Genomic DNA, 17,015 nt, shown 5'->3' with positions numbered 1-17,015 from the left:
AAAAGTATGATCTTTGTCCCCATGTGCAGTTGCAAACCGTAGTCTGGCTTTTTTCTGGCGGTTTTGGAGCAGTGGCTTCTTCCTTGCTGAGCGGCATTTCAGGTTATGTCAATATAGGACTCGTTTTACTGTGGTTATAGATACTTTGTACCTGCTTCCTCCAGCATCATCACAAGGTCCTTTGCTGTTGTTCTGGGATTGATTTGCACTTTTCGCACCAAAGTACGTTCATCTCTAAGAGACAGAACACGTCTCCTTCCTGAGCGGTATGACGACTGTGTGGTCCTTTGATGTTTATACTTGCGTACTATTGTTTGTACAGATGAATGTGGTACCTTCAGGCATTTGTAAATTGCTACCAAGGATGAACCAGACTTGTGGAGGTCTACAATTTTGTTCTGAGGTCTTCGCTGATTTCTTTTGATTTTCACAATGTCAAGCAAAAAGGCACTGAGTTTAAAGGTAGGCCTTGAAATACATCTACAGGTACACCTCCAATTGGCTGAAATAAAAAATCCGCCTGTCAGAAACTTCTAAAGCCATGACATCATTTTCTGGAATGTTCCAAGCTGTTTGAAGGCATATTCAACTTAGTGTATGTAAACTTCTGACCCACTGGAATTGTGATACAGTGAATTATAAGTGAAATAATCTGTCTGTAAACAATTGTTGGAAAAATGACTTGTGTCATGCACACAGTTGACGTCTTAACCGACTTGCCAAAACTGTAGTTTGTTTACAAGAAATTTGTGGAGTGGTTAAAAAACTAGTTTTAATGACTCCAACCTAAGTGTTTGTAAACTTCCGACTTCAACTGTAAGTTTTAAACGAACTAGGGCATTTTGAAACGCAATAAAGTCAGATTGCAGCTCTAACAATGCCTGGTCTACAGTTGAGGCAATGGCATACGTACCAGTATCATCTGCATTTAGATGCATATTACAGGTTTGAACAGAAAGACCAATATTATTTATATAAATAGTAAAGAAAACAGGTCCCAATAACGGCCCCTGTGGTACACCTTTCGGGAATATCCAGAAACCTAGACTTAACACAATCCGAAATCACACATTGTGTCCTGTCTGACAGATAATTCCCAAACCACTTGCAAGAAGCCTGATCCGGGCTTATTTCAGTCAACCTTTGAGTGAGAGTGTGAAGGTCAACAGTGTCAAAGGCCTTGGAAAAGTCTAGAAATAGGAAGCACAACGATTTTTATGATCTAAACAATATAACACAGCTGAAACAGTGCTATGCCCAGGTTGAAAACCGGATTGGTGCACATTAAGAATAGAGTGAGAAGTTATAAAAGTTCTGAGCTGACAGTTGGCCAGGGATTCTAAAACTTTGGAAAGGCAAGATAATTTGGAGATTGGAGGGTAGTTATCTACTGTAAGTCAGAAGGATCTCCTCCTTTATGTAGTGGGAGAACATGTGCCTCTTTCCAGATCTTAGGGATAACACCAGAAACAATTGTCAAATTAAAGATTTAGGTCAATGGTTCTGCAATAAGTGGGCCAGAGAGCTGCAGTAAGAACGGATTGAGTGACAGCCCACATGGATTGTTTTTTACATCAATCTTTAGCAAAGCACTTAGTACATCATAGACATCAAATAAAATATGAAAATAAGGCGTGTGAGTTTATTAGTGCATAATTCTCTACAATCTGCTCTGAGGTGACTAGAGGACTCTCTCTAGTAGAATGAGATTCATTTTCAGAGTCTATCCTTTCAGACAGGTGGCCAGCTGAAGGAAAATGGTAATTAAGCACCACAAATGTTGTCGAGTATGGATGGGACCAGAGGCTCTAGGAACCTGCTGGGTCAATGAGGAGGTGGAGTTTTGTTTCAATGTTTTGACCACTTTCCATAAGTTAGCTGGATTCCCACCACTCTCCGATACACAATTTGAGAAATATGTTGATTTTGCTTTTCTAACGAGAGATAGACATCTATTTCTCAAATGTCTGACGGACTGCCAATCAGCATTAGATTTAGTTAGTCTAGCCTTAGCCCAAGTTACCTTTCTTTCCTAGATGGGAAGCAATAACACATGAGACATTCAATTTCTCTTTAAGAATGGTCAAGTTAATAATTATGCTGTGGATTATGTATTAAACCACCCAGACACATCACATATGCAGTCGTCCATCTGAACTGTGCTGCAGGACAGGAATGAAAGTGCTCAGGGATGTTACAATAAGGCCAGTTACAGAGTTCAATGGTTGTGATGAAAGAAAACTGACTCAACAACATTGTAGTGGCTCCACAATAATGACTTACATGACAGAATGAAAAGAAGAATAAAATATACAGAATACAAATATTCCAAAACATGCATCTTGTATGCAACAAGGCACTAAAGTAAAACTGCAACAACAACAAAAAACATGCAAAAGGAATGCACTTTTTGGCCTAAATGTAAAACCTTATGTTTGGAGCAAATCCAACACAACACATCACTAGGTAAGTGCCTCCTTATGTCCAAGCATGGTGGTGGCTACATCATGGTATGGGTATGCTTGACATTGGCACATACTGGGGAGTTTTTTCAGGGAAAAAGAAACAGGATGCAGCTAAGCACAGTGAAAATCCTAGAGGAAAACCTGTATCAGTCTGCTTTACACCAGACACTGAGAGGCATTCACCTTTTAGCAGGGCAATAACCTATAACACAAGGACAAATCTACGCTGGAGTTGCTTACCAAGAAGACAGTGAATGTTCCTGAGTGGCCAAGTCACAGTTTTGACTTAGATCTGCTTACAAATCTATGGCAGAACATAAAATGGCTGTTTAGCCATGATCCCTAACATATTGGCAGAGCTTGAAGAATTATAAAAAGAATAATGGGCTAATATTGCACAATCCAGGTGTGTAAAGCTTTTAGAGACCCAAGAAGACTCACAGCTGTAATTGCTGCCAAAGGTGTTTCTAACATGCATTGACTCAGGGAGCTAAATACTTATGCAACGATTATATTTTAATTATTTAGTTTCGATTAAATCATTAAAAAAGTTAAAAATGTTCTTCCACATTGAGTTTTTGTGCAGGTTGTTGACAAAACATTATAAATACATCCATTATAATCCCACTTTGTAACATAATAAAATGTGATAAATCCAAGGGGTATGAATAACTTTGCAAGGCGCTGTATGTGCGTCGTAAGATGCTTTCTGCCCTCCTGCATCACTTTATACACATATGTACAAGATCTCCTCTAAACATAGAATCGAGTGGTTTATCCATCTCTCTAAGACCATCGATAACTTCTGAACAAGGTTGACAAAAAATATAAAGTTGCCAATGTCTTTGCAATTGATACAAACAAGTGACCTATAAAAATATGCTTCAAATGAAAACCGAGATGACCATTAAAATATAAACAGTAGGCTATAGGCATATTTCAATCATATTGAAATACATTTCATGTTCAATGATTTGAGTTCTATTTTGCTACTTGTAGGCTACTGTCTGTAATTTGTCTCAATATATTTAATGATGTGTAGTCTAACATGTGCATAATTATGTGCCAAATCTGTGATTTAGCCATATTTATTGGGTAAGCATAAGAACAAGCCACCTCAAAATTTGCAGCCGTAGGTGGTAATATCTCTCTTGGAGCTGATCCGTCATCAGTATTGTGAAATCATTTTAATGTTAAGGTAAGATATGAATGGAGAAAGCTGATCTGAGAGCAGCACTTCCTTTCTTTCGATCATGTCAGTATGGACACATGCTCCAACGATGCACTTCACCACCATTCTCTCTGTGTGGTGTTTGGAAAGCATCGTTAGAACACTCTTAATTGTAAGTTCCATTTCCATGAGAAAACCGGGTCCTGGTCAGTTAATAGTCTTCTGTAACAGTCTGCTACAGTTAGTTTAGGTTTTCATTTAATATGCTGGTAAGTTACCAGCTGCCTGGACCAGTCTGCTGGAGTTAGTTTAGGTTTTCATTTAATACGCTGGTCAGTTACCAGCTGTCTGGACCAGTCTGCTGGAGTTAGTTTAGGTTTTCATTTAATACGCTGGTCAGTTACCAGCTGTCTGGACCAGTCTGCTAAAGTTAGTTTAGGTTTTCATTTAATACGCTGGTCAGTTACCAGCTGTCTGGACCAGTCTGCTGGAGTTAGTTTAGGTTTTCATTTAATACGCTGGTCAGTTACCAGCTGTCTGGACCAGTCTGCTACAGTTAGTTTAGGTTTTCATTTAATACGCTGGTCAGTTACCAGCTGTCTGGACCAGTCTGCTACAGTTAGTTTAGGTTTTCATTTAATACACTGGTCAGTTACCAGCTGTCTGGACAGGTCTGCTAAAGTTAGTTTAGGTTTTCATTTAATACGCTGGTCAGTTACCAGCTGTCTGGACCAGTCTGCTGGAGTTAGTTTAGGTTTTCATTTAATACGCTGGTCAGTTACCAGCTGTCTGGACCAGTCTGCTGGAGTTAGTTTAGGTTTTCATTTAATACGCTGGTCAGTTACCAGCTGTCTGGACCAGTCTGCTGGAGTTAGTTTAGGTTTTCATTTAATACGCTGGTCAGTTACCAGCTGTCTGGACCAGTCTGCTACAGTTAGTTTAGGTTTTCATTTAATACGCTGGTCAGTTACCAGCTGTCTGGACCAGTCTGCTAAAATTAGTTTAGGTTTTCATTTAATACGCTGGTCAGTTACCAGCTGTCTGGACCAGTCTGCTACAGTTAGTTTAGGTTTTCATTTAATACACTGGTCAGTTACCAGCTGTCTGGACCAGTCTGCTAAAGTTAGTTTAGGTTTTCATTTAATACGCTGGTCAGTCACCAGCTGTCTGGACCAGTCTGCTGGAGTTAGTTTAGGTTTTCATTTAATACGCTGGTCAGTTACCAGCTGTCTGGACCAGTCTGCTGGAGTTAGTTTAGGTTTTCATTTAATACGCTGGTCAGTTACCAGCTGTCTGGACCAGTCTGCTACAGTTAGTTTAGGTTTTCATTTAATACGCTGGTCAGTTACCAGCTGTCTGGACCAGTCTGCTACAGTTAGTTTAGGTTTTCATTTAATACGCTGGTCAGTTACCAGCTGTCTGGACCAGTCTACTGGAGTTAGTTTAGGTTTTCATTTAATACGCTGGTCAGTTACCAGCTGTCTGGACCAGTCTGCTGGAGTTAGTTTAGGTTTTCATTTAATACGCTGGTCAGTTACCAGCTGTCTGGACCAGTCTGCTGGAGTTAGTTTAGGTTTTCATTTTAGTCAGTTACCAGCTGCCTGGACCAGTCTGCTGGAGTTAGTTTAGGTTTTCATTTAATACGCTGGTCAGTTACCAGCTGTCTGGACCAGTCTGCTGGAGTTAGTTTAGGTTTTCATTTAATACGCTGGTCAGTTACCAGCTGTCTGGACCAGTCTGCTGGAGTTAGTTTAGGTTTTCATTTAATACGCTGGTCAGTTACCAGCTGTCTGGACCAGTCTGCTACAGTTAGTTTAGGTTTTCATTTAATACGCTGGTCAGTTACCAGCTGTCTGGACCAGTCTGCTGGTCAGTTACCAGCTGTCTGGACCAGTCTGCTACAGTTTTTAGGTTTTCATTTAATACGCTGGTCAGTTACCAGCTGTCTGGACCAGTTTCAGTTAGTTTAGGTTTTCATACGCTGGTCAGTTACCAGCTGTCTGGACCAGTTTGCTAAAGTTAGTTTAGGTTTTCATTTAATCTGGTCAGTTACCAGCTGTCTGGACCAGTCTGCTACAGTTAGTTTAGGTTTTCATTTAATACACTGGTCAGTTACCAGCTGTCTGGACCAGTCTGCTAAAGTTAGTTTGGTTTTCATTTAATACGCTGGTCAGTTACCAGCTGTCTGGACCAGTCTGCTGGAGTTAGTTTAGGTTTTCATTTAATACGCTGGTCAGTTACCAGCTGTCTGGACCAGTCTGCTGGAGTTAGTTTAGGTTTTCATTTAATACGCTGGTCAGTTACCAGCTGTCTGGACCAGTCTGCTGGAGTTGGTTTAGTTAGTTTAGGTTTTCATTTAATACGCTGGTCAGTTACCAGCTGTCTGGACCAGTCTGCTACAGTTAGTTTAGGTTTTCATTTAATACGCTGGTCAGTTACCAGCTGTCTGGACCAGTTTAGGTTTTCTGCTGGTCAGTTAGTTTGGACCAGTCTGGTTTTTAGGTTTTCATTTAATACGCTGGTCAGTTACCAGCTGTCTGGACCAGTCTGCTAAAGTTAGTTTAGGTACCAGCTGTCTGGTCAGTCTGCCAGCTGTCTGGACCAGTCTGCTGGAGTTAGTTTAGGTTTTCATTTAATACGCTGGTCAGTTACCAGCTGTCTGGACCAGTCTGCTGGAGTTAGTTTAGGTTTTCATTTAATACGCTGGTCAGTTACCAGCTGTCTGGACCAGTCTGCTACAGTTAGTTTAGGTTTTCATTTAATACGCTGGTCAGTTACCAGCTGTCTGGACCAGTCTGCTACAGTTAGTTTAGGTTTTCATTTAATACGCTGGTCAGTTACCAGCTGTCTGGACCAGTCTGCTGGAGTTAGTTTAGGTTTTCATTTAATACGCTGGTCAGTTACCAGCTGTCTGGACCAGTCTGCTGGAGTTAGTTTAGGTTTTCATTTAATACGCTGGTCAGTTACCAGCTGTCTGGACCAGTCTGCTGGAGTTAGTTTAGTTAGTTTAGGTTTTTAGTTTAGGTTTTTTTTCATTTAATACGCTGGTCAGTTACCAGCTGTCTGGACCAGTCTGCTGGAGTTAGTTTAGGTTTTCATTTAATACGCTGGTCAGTTACCAGCTGTCTGGACCAGTCTGCTGGAGTTAGTTTAGGTTTTCATTTAATACGCTGGTCAGTTACCAGCTGTCTGGACCAGTCTGCTACAGTTAGTTTAGGTTTTCATTTAATACGCTGGTCAGTTACCAGCTGTCTGGACCAGTCTGCTGGAGTTAGTTTAGGTTTTCATTTAATACGCTGGTCAGTTACCAGCTGTCTGGACCAGTCTGCTACAGTTAGTTTAGGTTTTCATTTAATACGCTGGTCAGTTACCAGCTGTCTGGACCAGTCTGCTACAGTTAGTTTAGGTTTTCATTTAATACGCTGGTCAGTTACCAGCTGTCTGGACCAGTCTGCTACAGTTAGTTTAGGTTTTCATTTAATACGCTGGTCAGTTACCAGCTGTCTGGACCAGTCTGCTACAGTTAGTTTAGGTTTTCATTTAATACGCTGGTCAGTTACCAGCTGTCTGGACCAGTCTGCTACAGTTAGTTTAGGTTTTCATTTTTGGTCAGTTACCAGCTGTCTGTCTGTCAGTTAGTTTAGGTTTTCAGCTGGTCAGTTACCAGCTGTCTGGACCAGTCTGCTACAGTTAGTTTAGGTTTTCATTTAATACGCTGGTCAGTTACCAGCTGTCTGGACAGTCTGCTACAGTTAGTTTAGGTTTTCATTTAATACGCTGGTCAGTTACAGACCAGTCTGCTGGAGTTAGTTTAGGTTTTCATTTAATACGCTGGTCAGTTACCAGCTGTCTGGACCAGTCTGCTGGAGTTAGTTTAGGTTTTCATTTAATACGCTGGTCAGTTACCAGCTGTCTGGACCAGTCTGCTGGAGTTAGTTTAGGTTTTCATTTAATACGCTGGTCAGTTACCAGCTGTCTGGACCAGTCTGCTACAGTTAGTTTAGGTTTTCATTTAATACGCTGGTCAGTTACCAGCTGTCTGGACCAGTCTGCTGGAGTTAGTTTAGGTTTTCATTTAATACGCTGGTCAGTTACCAGCTGTCTGGACCAGTCTGCTGGAGTTAGTTTGTCTGTTCAGACTATTTCAGACTGTTTTTCTGATTTCGAGGCAGACAGACAGACAGACAGACAGACAAGCAGACAGACAGACAGACAGACAGACAGACAGACAGACAGACAGGCAGGCAGGCAGGCAGGCAGGCAGGCAGGCAGGCTGACAGGCAGACAGACAGACAGACAGACAGACAGACAGACAGACAGACAGACAGACAGACAGACAGAATTGGGTCGTCTGGGGCAGGGCTTGATGTAATGACTGATTTAATTGTACCTCCATCAAACGCTTCCTTACCAGAAAACCACATTGCTGATTTGCCTAGGAAAATCCTGGAGGAGGAACAGAGCAGGCTTCTACAGAAATGGAGTTAAAAGTATGGAAACCAGTGTAGAATGAACCCATTGTCCTTTACAAATCAGTGTGTTACACACAGTACATTTGTGTATGTTTTTGGTGTTGCCAGATGAGTGTTCATGTGTAGTCTCTAGTGCGTGTGTGTGTGTGTTTGTGTGTGTGGGTGCGTGCGTGCATGTGTGTGTGTGCGTATGTGTGTGGGATTGAGGCTGAAAGGGGATAGCAGGACAAGGGGCTGAGGTAAGGGTGAAGGGGGTTTGGGAGGTTAGGGGGTTAGGGAATTGGAGGGTGTAATTAACCCATGGTTTCAGTTCCTCTGAGTCTGAAAACCTGTGACAGGAACAAGTTAGAGAACACAGTTAGTGGAGAAAACTATTTTCTGTACAAATAGCTTGGCCATTTACACTGCATGTTAGTGCAAAAGACACATTGCATAAGATTGTTTTTTCTTTTGAAAACCTGGAAATTTCTCCTAAAATGAATGAAGAAGACAGAAAAGGGGAAAAAGAAGAATCATTCACTCTAAGATGGCAAAGGGACAATGAATGTAATATGAAATGTTTTCTCCTGTTGGGTTGTCTAGTTCACGTTCATTCTGTTGTGTTGTCTAGTTCACATTCATTCTGTTGTGCTGTCTAGTTCATGTTCATTCTGTTGGGTTGTCTATTTCATGTTCATTCTGTTGGGTTGTCTAGTTCACGTTCATTCTGTTGTCTGTAATCGAACCGACAAATGGTGATACTCCAGATTCTCAACTAGTCTAAAAAGGTCAGTTTTATTGGTTCTTTAATCAGAACAACAGTTTTCAGCTGTGCTTACATAATTGCAAAAAGGTTTTCTAATGAACAATTAGCCTTTTAAAATTATAAACTTGGATTAGCTAACACAACGTGCCATTGGATCTCAGGAGTGATGGTTGCTGATAATGGGTCTCTGTATGCCTATGTACTGTAGATATTCCATTCAAAATAAGCCATATCCAGCAACAATAGTCATTTACAACATTAACAATGTCTACACTGCATTTCTGATCAATTTGATGTTATTTTACTGGACAAAAAAAGTGCTTTTCTTTCAAAAACAAGGACATTTCTAAGTGACCCCAAACTTTTGAACGGTAGTGTATTTGTTATTCTTGTTAAATAATAACATCATTTTTTTAAGGGTTTAATATTGGATTGGTGTTATTGGTGTCATTATGTAAATGACCCGGGCTATTGAGTCAGAGTGAGTATATTTGCGTGTGATTGGGAAGATTTAGTCACAATAGTGTGTTCAGTGTTCCATGGCTCAAGCCCCTCTTGGGCTCCCAGTTCATTGGCCCCAGTCCCACAGTTCAGGCATGGTAAACATGAAGCAAACCAAGGATTGATATGGATATCCCCAAAGCTGCACAGCCTTCTGCTGTGTGTGTGTTTGTGTATGTCTGCTAGGTAATGACTGTTTCAGAGCATATGTGTGAGGTGTGTGTGTGAGTGCCAGCCAGCAACTATACACACTCTGTACTCAGACAATAGAGCCTCTGCTTTGCCCACAGGCTGCTCACTCATATTGTGAATTGTCACATTTGACGGATGGCTTCGTTAGTCATGCAATTTCCTGGAGCTGGTCTGGTGTGTGTGTGACTTTAAATTCAAATTGAACTTAGGAACATAGAACACGGCAGCATGATGGGACTGAGAAGAAAAATGAACGAATTGGCATTTCTGACACACACCTTCACATACATTCACATGCACGCACACGGGTGCATACACTTGTACAAAGTTGGGTGGACAATTGTTTGTTTTTTAAATGAAGATGCATAAAGGGAGGTATGGGAACAGTCAAGGAAAGGAATTATCCAAGAATATTTAGGTAACTGACAATCCAAAAGTGTAGGATGGAGAGTGAAGGGAGAGAGTGAGAGACAAAGAAAGAGGGAGAGAGAGGGAGAAGGAAAGAGAGGGGGGCTGAGAAGTTGAAACCTAAGCTTTCTGGACCTATTTTCCATCCCTTCAGGCATTATGTGGCTTGTAAAAAATGTGCTGTATATTTGAAGTGTTGGATCACGTGACAGAGGCAGGGTTTGTGAATCAAAGTGCATAATGATTTCAGTGGGGGGAGAGAGAGAGCAAGAAGAGAGAGAGAGTGTGTGAGTGACTGAGCAAGTGAGTGAGAGAGGGGGAGAGAGCGAGAAAAGAAAAAAGCGAGAGGAAAGCGGAATGCAACAGGCCGTGCTTATTCTTCGCTCTGAGAGGGACTTCTGACTGACCAACTGATCTCCACTACACTTCTCCTCTGTTCACCTCTCCTTTCACTCTCTTCCTTCATCCGTCTGTCTGTGCTCCAGACACAATCCAGATCCGGTGAGTTTGGGTTTCTGATTGAGCGTTACAGACGAAAACATCTCTCTTTTTCCAGTTTTTTTTTTCTTTCTTTCTGAGTCTTTCTGTGGATTTGCGAGAGAAGGAAAGACAAAGAGAACATGTCAGAGCAGGACTGAGACAAGAGAGAGAGAGAGTGTGTGTGTGTGTGTGTGTGTGTGTGTGTGTGTGTGTGTGTGTGTGTGTGTGTGTGTGTGTGTGTGTGTGTGTGTGTGTGTGTGTGTGTGTGTGTGGACGGGGAGACAATTGAAACAGAGTGTTTGTGTGTGTTTGGGGAGGATTGGGACGCTACGAGGGGAGAGTTTGAGTTTCCAGAGGACAGCTTAATTGAGAACAGAGATTTAAAGAGAGAGGAAGGAAAACGAGTGAGTGAGAAAGACATAAAAAAGGAGAGGAATGAAAGAAGATCTTTCTTGTGCTCTTGTGCTCGACCATTATTATGTGTGTGAGTGCATGTGCAGTATTGTATGCGTGAATGCCAGTGCGTGTGATATGTTCAGGTTTCTGTATGTTCTTTGCGTTCTTGTGTGTGTTGCCGATTGTATGACATCTTCTATCTTTTCATTTTCAAACATGCTCAAATTCCCAATGTGACATACTGACATGAACACTGTGTTTTCTATTTGTTGCATGACACAATATATTCTCACATCGGCCTGCACTAACGTTTATATTATGGGGACATATACTGTTTGTCAGTGTAATGCACCTCCGTGTCTTTATAGTATGTGTACTTGTATGTCAGTATATTTCCTCCCTATGCCATTATACATGTGCACATATATGTCCGTGTAATTCCATCTCAATTACTTTGTAATATGTGTCTTTACATGTCATTATATTTCCGCCCCCATGTTATGGTCACACACAGCAAGAAGCACAGACCTATTATGTGGTAGCTACTGTAGGAGTAGACAAAGCCAGCCACCATACAAACTCTGTACTCAGACATTAGGACCTCTGCTTTGCCCACTGCTTTGTGTGTGTGTGTGTGTGTGTGTGTGTGTGTGTGTGTGTGTGTGTGTGCATGTGTGTGTGTGTGTGTGTGTGTGTGTGTGTGTGTGTGTGTGTGTGTGTGTGTGTGTGTGCGTGCGTGTGTGTGTGTGTGTGTGTGTTCAGAGGTGTTATGCACCCTTATTTTAGAGGGGGCATGAAGTACATGGGAAAGGAGGAGGTGGTGGTAGTTTCAAGAGTCATTGTTCCTAATGCTATATAAAAAATATGTTTTTTTCTACATAGGTTATGTAAGCATACCTCTTTAACTGTTCAATTGTCATTTACATGAGAGTGTCATTCTGACTGATGTAAATCACACATCTCAATATACTGCACTAATATGCCTGGGATATTACATCCACATTACAACACTGTACAAGGGATCATAACACACATCATCAGTACATGCACATATCATGACATCATAATTAATACATAAATATCATAACATATCATAAGGTACCAGATTACATTTAAACCAAGCATGTTTCTGTATATCTAAGCATACCTCTTGAGCTGCCTGTATCCTCCTGACTGGTGGTAAATACAAAATGTAAGAAACTAAATATGCTTCTCTGTATCTCTGCTCTGAGTAAAATATTCAAAGGAATGCAAGTCTTATTCAGTGCATTAGTAATTGCTTGCTTTTTAAAAGTCTAGTCACCTTGCTGGCAGGCATGCCAGCTAAGATAGTTAGACAAGCTAGCTACTCTAACTTGATAGCCTGAAATGGCTTGGTAGCTATGATGAGGTGGGGAGATTGGGAACCGATAGTATCTAGCTGGCTAGCTAAAGCCAACTTCATAAAGTTGCTATTACAGAGAAAGAACAAAACGTTTTTTTTTTATAAATAAAAAAGTTATCAATAGGCTACATAGCTTGATCAAATGAATTTACAAACATACTTCCTGCGAGTCCTGCCCAGCACCGCCAGCTAAAATCAAATCAAACACTGTGTGTTACTGGACTCTCTCCTCCTCCACTGACGATACTGTCTGCATGCACTAGAGTATCTAGCGTCCCACCTAGCATATCTTTGCTCCTCAGTGCACCTTGGAAGGAACCACTTACTAAGGAGAATGTGTGTGTGTGTGTGGGGGGGGGGGGGGGTCAGTGTGCTCCCTCCACAAAATACGGCTGACAGATATTTTTATACATAATTAAACGTGGACTTATGAGTGAAGTTTAGTAATTCATTCAGCAATCTGACAAATCACAAACAAGAGCAGGGTAAAGGGGGAAAAGGGAAAAAGAAAGAGGACAAGTCTGCCTCTGTGCCCCTTATGGGCATATGTGTGTGCACCAGCTTACATGTCTGAACGTGTGTGTATGAGTGTGTGTGCACCAGCTTACATGTCTGAACGTGTGTGTATGAGTGTGTGTGCACCAGCTTACATGTCTGAACGTGTGTGTATGAGTGTGTGTGCACCAGCTTACATGTCTGAACGTGTGTGTATGAGTGTGTGTGCACCAGCTTACATGTCTGAACGTGTGTGTATGAGTGTGTGTGCACCAGCTTACCAGCTTACATGTCTGAACGTGTGTGTATGAGTGTGTGTGCACCAGCTTACATGTCTGAACGTGTGTGTGTATGAGTCTGAACGTGTGTGTATGAGTGTGTGTGCACCAGCTTACATGTCTGAACGTGTGTGTGTGCACCAGCTTACATGTCTGAACGTGTGTGTGTGTGTGTGCACCAGCTTACATGTCTGAACGTGTGTGTATGAGTGTGTGTGCACCAGCTTACATGTCTGAACGTGTGTGTATGACGTGTGTGTGAGTGTGTGTGCACCAGCTTACATGTCTGAACGTGTGTGTATGAGTGTGTGTGCACCAGCTTACATGTCTGAACGTGTGTGTATGAGTGTGTGTGCACCAGCTTACATGTCTGAACGTGTGTGTATGTGTGTGTGTGCACCAGCTTACATGTCTGAACGTGTGTGTATGAGTGTGTGTGCACCAGCTTACATGTCTGAACGTGTGTGTATGAGTGTGTGTGCACCATGTCTGCGTGTGTGTATGAGTGTGTGTGCACCAGCTTACATGTCTGAACGTGTGTGTATGAGTGTGTGTGCACCAGCTTACATGTCTGAACGTGTGTGTATGAGTGTGTGTGCACCAGCTTACATGTCTGAACGTGTGTGTATGAGTGTGTGTGCACCAGCTTACATGTCTGAACGTGTGTGTGTGTGTGTGTGCACCAGCTTACATGTCTGAACGTGTGTGTATGAGTGTGTGTGCACCAGCTTACATGTCTGAACGTGTGTGTATGAGTGTGTGTGCACCAGCTTACATGTCTGAACGTGTGTGTATGAGTGTGTGTGCACCAGTGTGTGCACCACATGTCTGAACGTGTGTGTATGAGTGTGTGTGCACCTGCTTACATGTCTGAACGTGTGTGTATTAGTGTGTGTGCACCAGCTTACATGTCTGAACATGTGTGTATGAGTGTGTGTGCACCAGCTTACATGTCTGAACGTGTGTGTATGAGTGTGTGTGCACCAGCTTACATGTTTAAACGTGTGTGTATGAGTGTGTGTGCACCAGCTTACATGTCTGAACGTGTGTGTATGACTGTGTGTGCACCAGATTACATGTCTGAACGTGCGTACACACATTTGTGACTTACTCATACAGTGTGCATGTGCACAATTCTTCGCAAAAGCAACATATACACATCAATTGTGTTTTACATGTACAGTATTAAGTTATGAACGGTATAAACATTGCAAACTTGTAAACTGTTTGTTGCCCTGTTTACTTCATTTGTTCAAATTAAAACTTTTGCTATCATTGTCTGTGGAACAAGCTATAGTTAAGCTGTTGTCTTCCTTCTTGCTGTGATGTAATACTGATCAATAATAGTGTGCTGACCTCGGTGTGCTGATCTATGGCATATTGCTCTATGCTATGCCTATCCTGCCCCTTGCCAATGTAGCGGACTCCCGACAAATCTATTCCAGATGTATTTTCCTAATGTCTGATGGAATATTAGTGAGCACATCCAGTAACTGTCTTGGCATGGAGTGATGAGGATGAGGAGGAGGATTGCTGAATGAATTACTAAACTTCACTCATAAGCCCACGTTTAATTATCTATAAAAAGATCTGTCAGCTGTATTTTGTGGAGGGAGCACACACACTTCCCTAAGAGATGAACACAACACAACACACCATTCTGTATGTCCCACCAGAGTGAGGGCCAGCTCTAGTAAAAGCAATGTGTATATAGTGGCTTGGCAGACACCATGGTCAGAGTGTGTCTAAATTTACTACATGGAGAGTCCCCTTCTCTTATTCTCTACCTCCACAACTCTCTGTGTCACTTACTCAGACTGGATATCTTTCTCTTATTCTCTACCACCAGAACTCTATGTGTCACTTCCTCAGACTGGATATCTTTCTCTGTGTGAGTGAAGTCAGTGGAGTTTTACTACAGTTATTCATCACTGTATATGTGATGTGTCAGAGTACTCATGTCTTTGTGTGTTAGTGATCCTGGTATTTATGAGAAGTGCCAATCACGTGTATAATGTTTTGTGTGAGTCGCTGTGAATAGAAACATTGAGTGTAAGAGTGTAGTTAACTGTGTGTGTGTGTGTGTGTGTGTGTGTGTGTGTGTGTGTGTGTGTGTGTGTGTGTGTGTGTGTGTGTGTGCGTGCGTGCGTGCGTGCGTGCGCGTGTGCGTGTGTGTGTGTGGTGCTTGTTAATGTGTGTGGTTGGTGCGTGTTGTGTGGCTGGAGGTATGAGTTTGAAGTCAAAGATCCAAACACTAATGTTCCCATACCCAAGATGCTTGGAGAGTGTCAACTAATGGCCCTCAGCAACAATACTCTCAGTCCCACCGAACTCCCAGGTCAGCCATTAGCACAGGTCTAGGATCAGCTTATCCTCTCTAATCCCTAACCTTAACCATCAGGGTGGAAAATGATAAACTGACTCTAGATCAGTGTCTTAGAGATCTAAATTCCATACGCCAATGACTACCATCTGATCTTCATTTTGTTATCTACATTCCCTGATTCACATATGGGGATTAGTTTAGTTGGTTAGATATACTGTAGGTATTTCATTCTTATGTGTAACTGTTCTGGGGGTCTGGAAATGGAAACAGTCGTATAGCCAAATTTCTTTGTACAATTTTATGCTGTTGTAAAAACTTGTTTTGATAGCATTTGTTTATGCATAAATGTGTATACTTTTGTAGTTTAAACTCATTCCCCTCTCTTGTGTATGCGTGTATGTGTGTGTTTGTGTGCGAGTGTGTGAAAGCTTGTCTGTCAGCGCTGTGTTTTATAACCAAACTCACCTGACCTGACAGACTGACGTTTCTGGTCTTGTCTGGCCACACGCTTTAGATATATTCCCAGCATACACCCACTTATAAAAATGTACACGCATGAGTCTACGTAATATTTCACACACACACAAATGACGCATCTGCAGTGTTTGTGTGATGGTTATTACTGCCTAACTCCTTTAACTGCATTGCAATCTTTGCGTCTTTGTTCCCTTCACTTTTCAAGAATGACAGACCCTCAGGCGGAGAATGCTGTGCGTCTTCTCTCTCTATTTCTTTCTTTCTGTTTCACTGTCACCACTCAACACAAAGCATTTTTCAACACCTCTCTCTCTCTCTCTCTCCTACCTGTCTGTCCATACCTGTCTGTCCATACCATCCCCTTTCATTTCAATGGAAAAGTAAATGGCTCAGTAGAACAGAATAAACATGTTAGCATAAGTATGATACAGAAAGGCACAATTTATAGTCCAATATTTACACGTGTTTTGGGGAAGAGGGGTTTGGGGGGCCAGTTACAATTTTGCAGCATTTGGCAAAATCATAATAAGAGTCTGGTAGCAGCAGTTGTGACGTATGTGTAGCATGAATGTATATGTGTGTGTGTGTGTCTGGACGTGTATACTGTATGTCTGTGTGGGTGTGTGCGTAAGTGAGTGCATGTGTACTAGAGTCAGAACAGGTGGTCAGTCTAAGTTTAAGTGTTGAGCAGTCTGATGGCTTGTAGATAGAAAAGTCTGTGAGCTTGTTGTTATCAGACCTCATGCTCCGATACCGTCTGCACGGCGGTAAGGGAGTGAACAGCTCTTGGCTGGGGTGTGTGGGGTCCTTGATGATGCTGCAGGCCTTTCTCATGCACCGTTTCGAGTAGATGTCCTGGATGGGTGGAAGCACGGTCCCAGGGATGTACTGGGGCATCTTCACCACCCGCTGGAGGGCCTTGCATCTTCACCATCCGCTGTAGATCCTGCATTGTTTGAGAACAACTCTCTTGAGGGCAGCTACTACTATATTTAACTCTTTCCAAATGACAGTTCTACTCCAAGTATGTCTGTTCTTCTTCCTGTTAAAAATGCTTTGTTTCTGCTTCACTTTGTGGAAACATTGCTATTTACTTCAAAATGTATATCTCAGAATGTACCGTTTGGCTCTTTAACACTGTGTTTGAGTCTGTTGAATGGTAGTCATTGTCATCTTGTCAGGTTGTATCATCTGGTCACCTGGTGTATCAGTGAAGCTGTCTTCT

General features: G+C 42.0%; 1 protein-coding gene across 1 annotated transcript in view; it reads left to right on the top strand.

Annotated features, from left to right (window-relative positions):
* The first annotated feature begins 10,211 nt into the window (after nucleotides 1-10,211).
* The window catches only part of LOC135541864 (retinoic acid receptor gamma-A-like), a 96,801-nt gene continuing 89,997 nt past the window's right edge, over nucleotides 10,212-17,015 (top strand). Inside the window, exon 1 of the mRNA XM_064968311.1 lies at nucleotides 10,212-10,455. The gene's annotated coding sequence lies outside the window, so the exon portion shown is untranslated. The remainder of the gene's footprint in view (nucleotides 10,456-17,015) is intronic.

The sequence above is a fragment of the Oncorhynchus masou genome, chromosome 6, assembly GCF_036934945.1.
Source record: "Oncorhynchus masou masou isolate Uvic2021 chromosome 6, UVic_Omas_1.1, whole genome shotgun sequence".
NCBI classification, from domain to species: Eukaryota; Metazoa; Chordata; class Actinopteri; order Salmoniformes; family Salmonidae; genus Oncorhynchus; species Oncorhynchus masou.
Note: the sequence above shows the minus strand (reverse complement) of the source record. Positions and strands in the feature narration are given on the sequence as shown.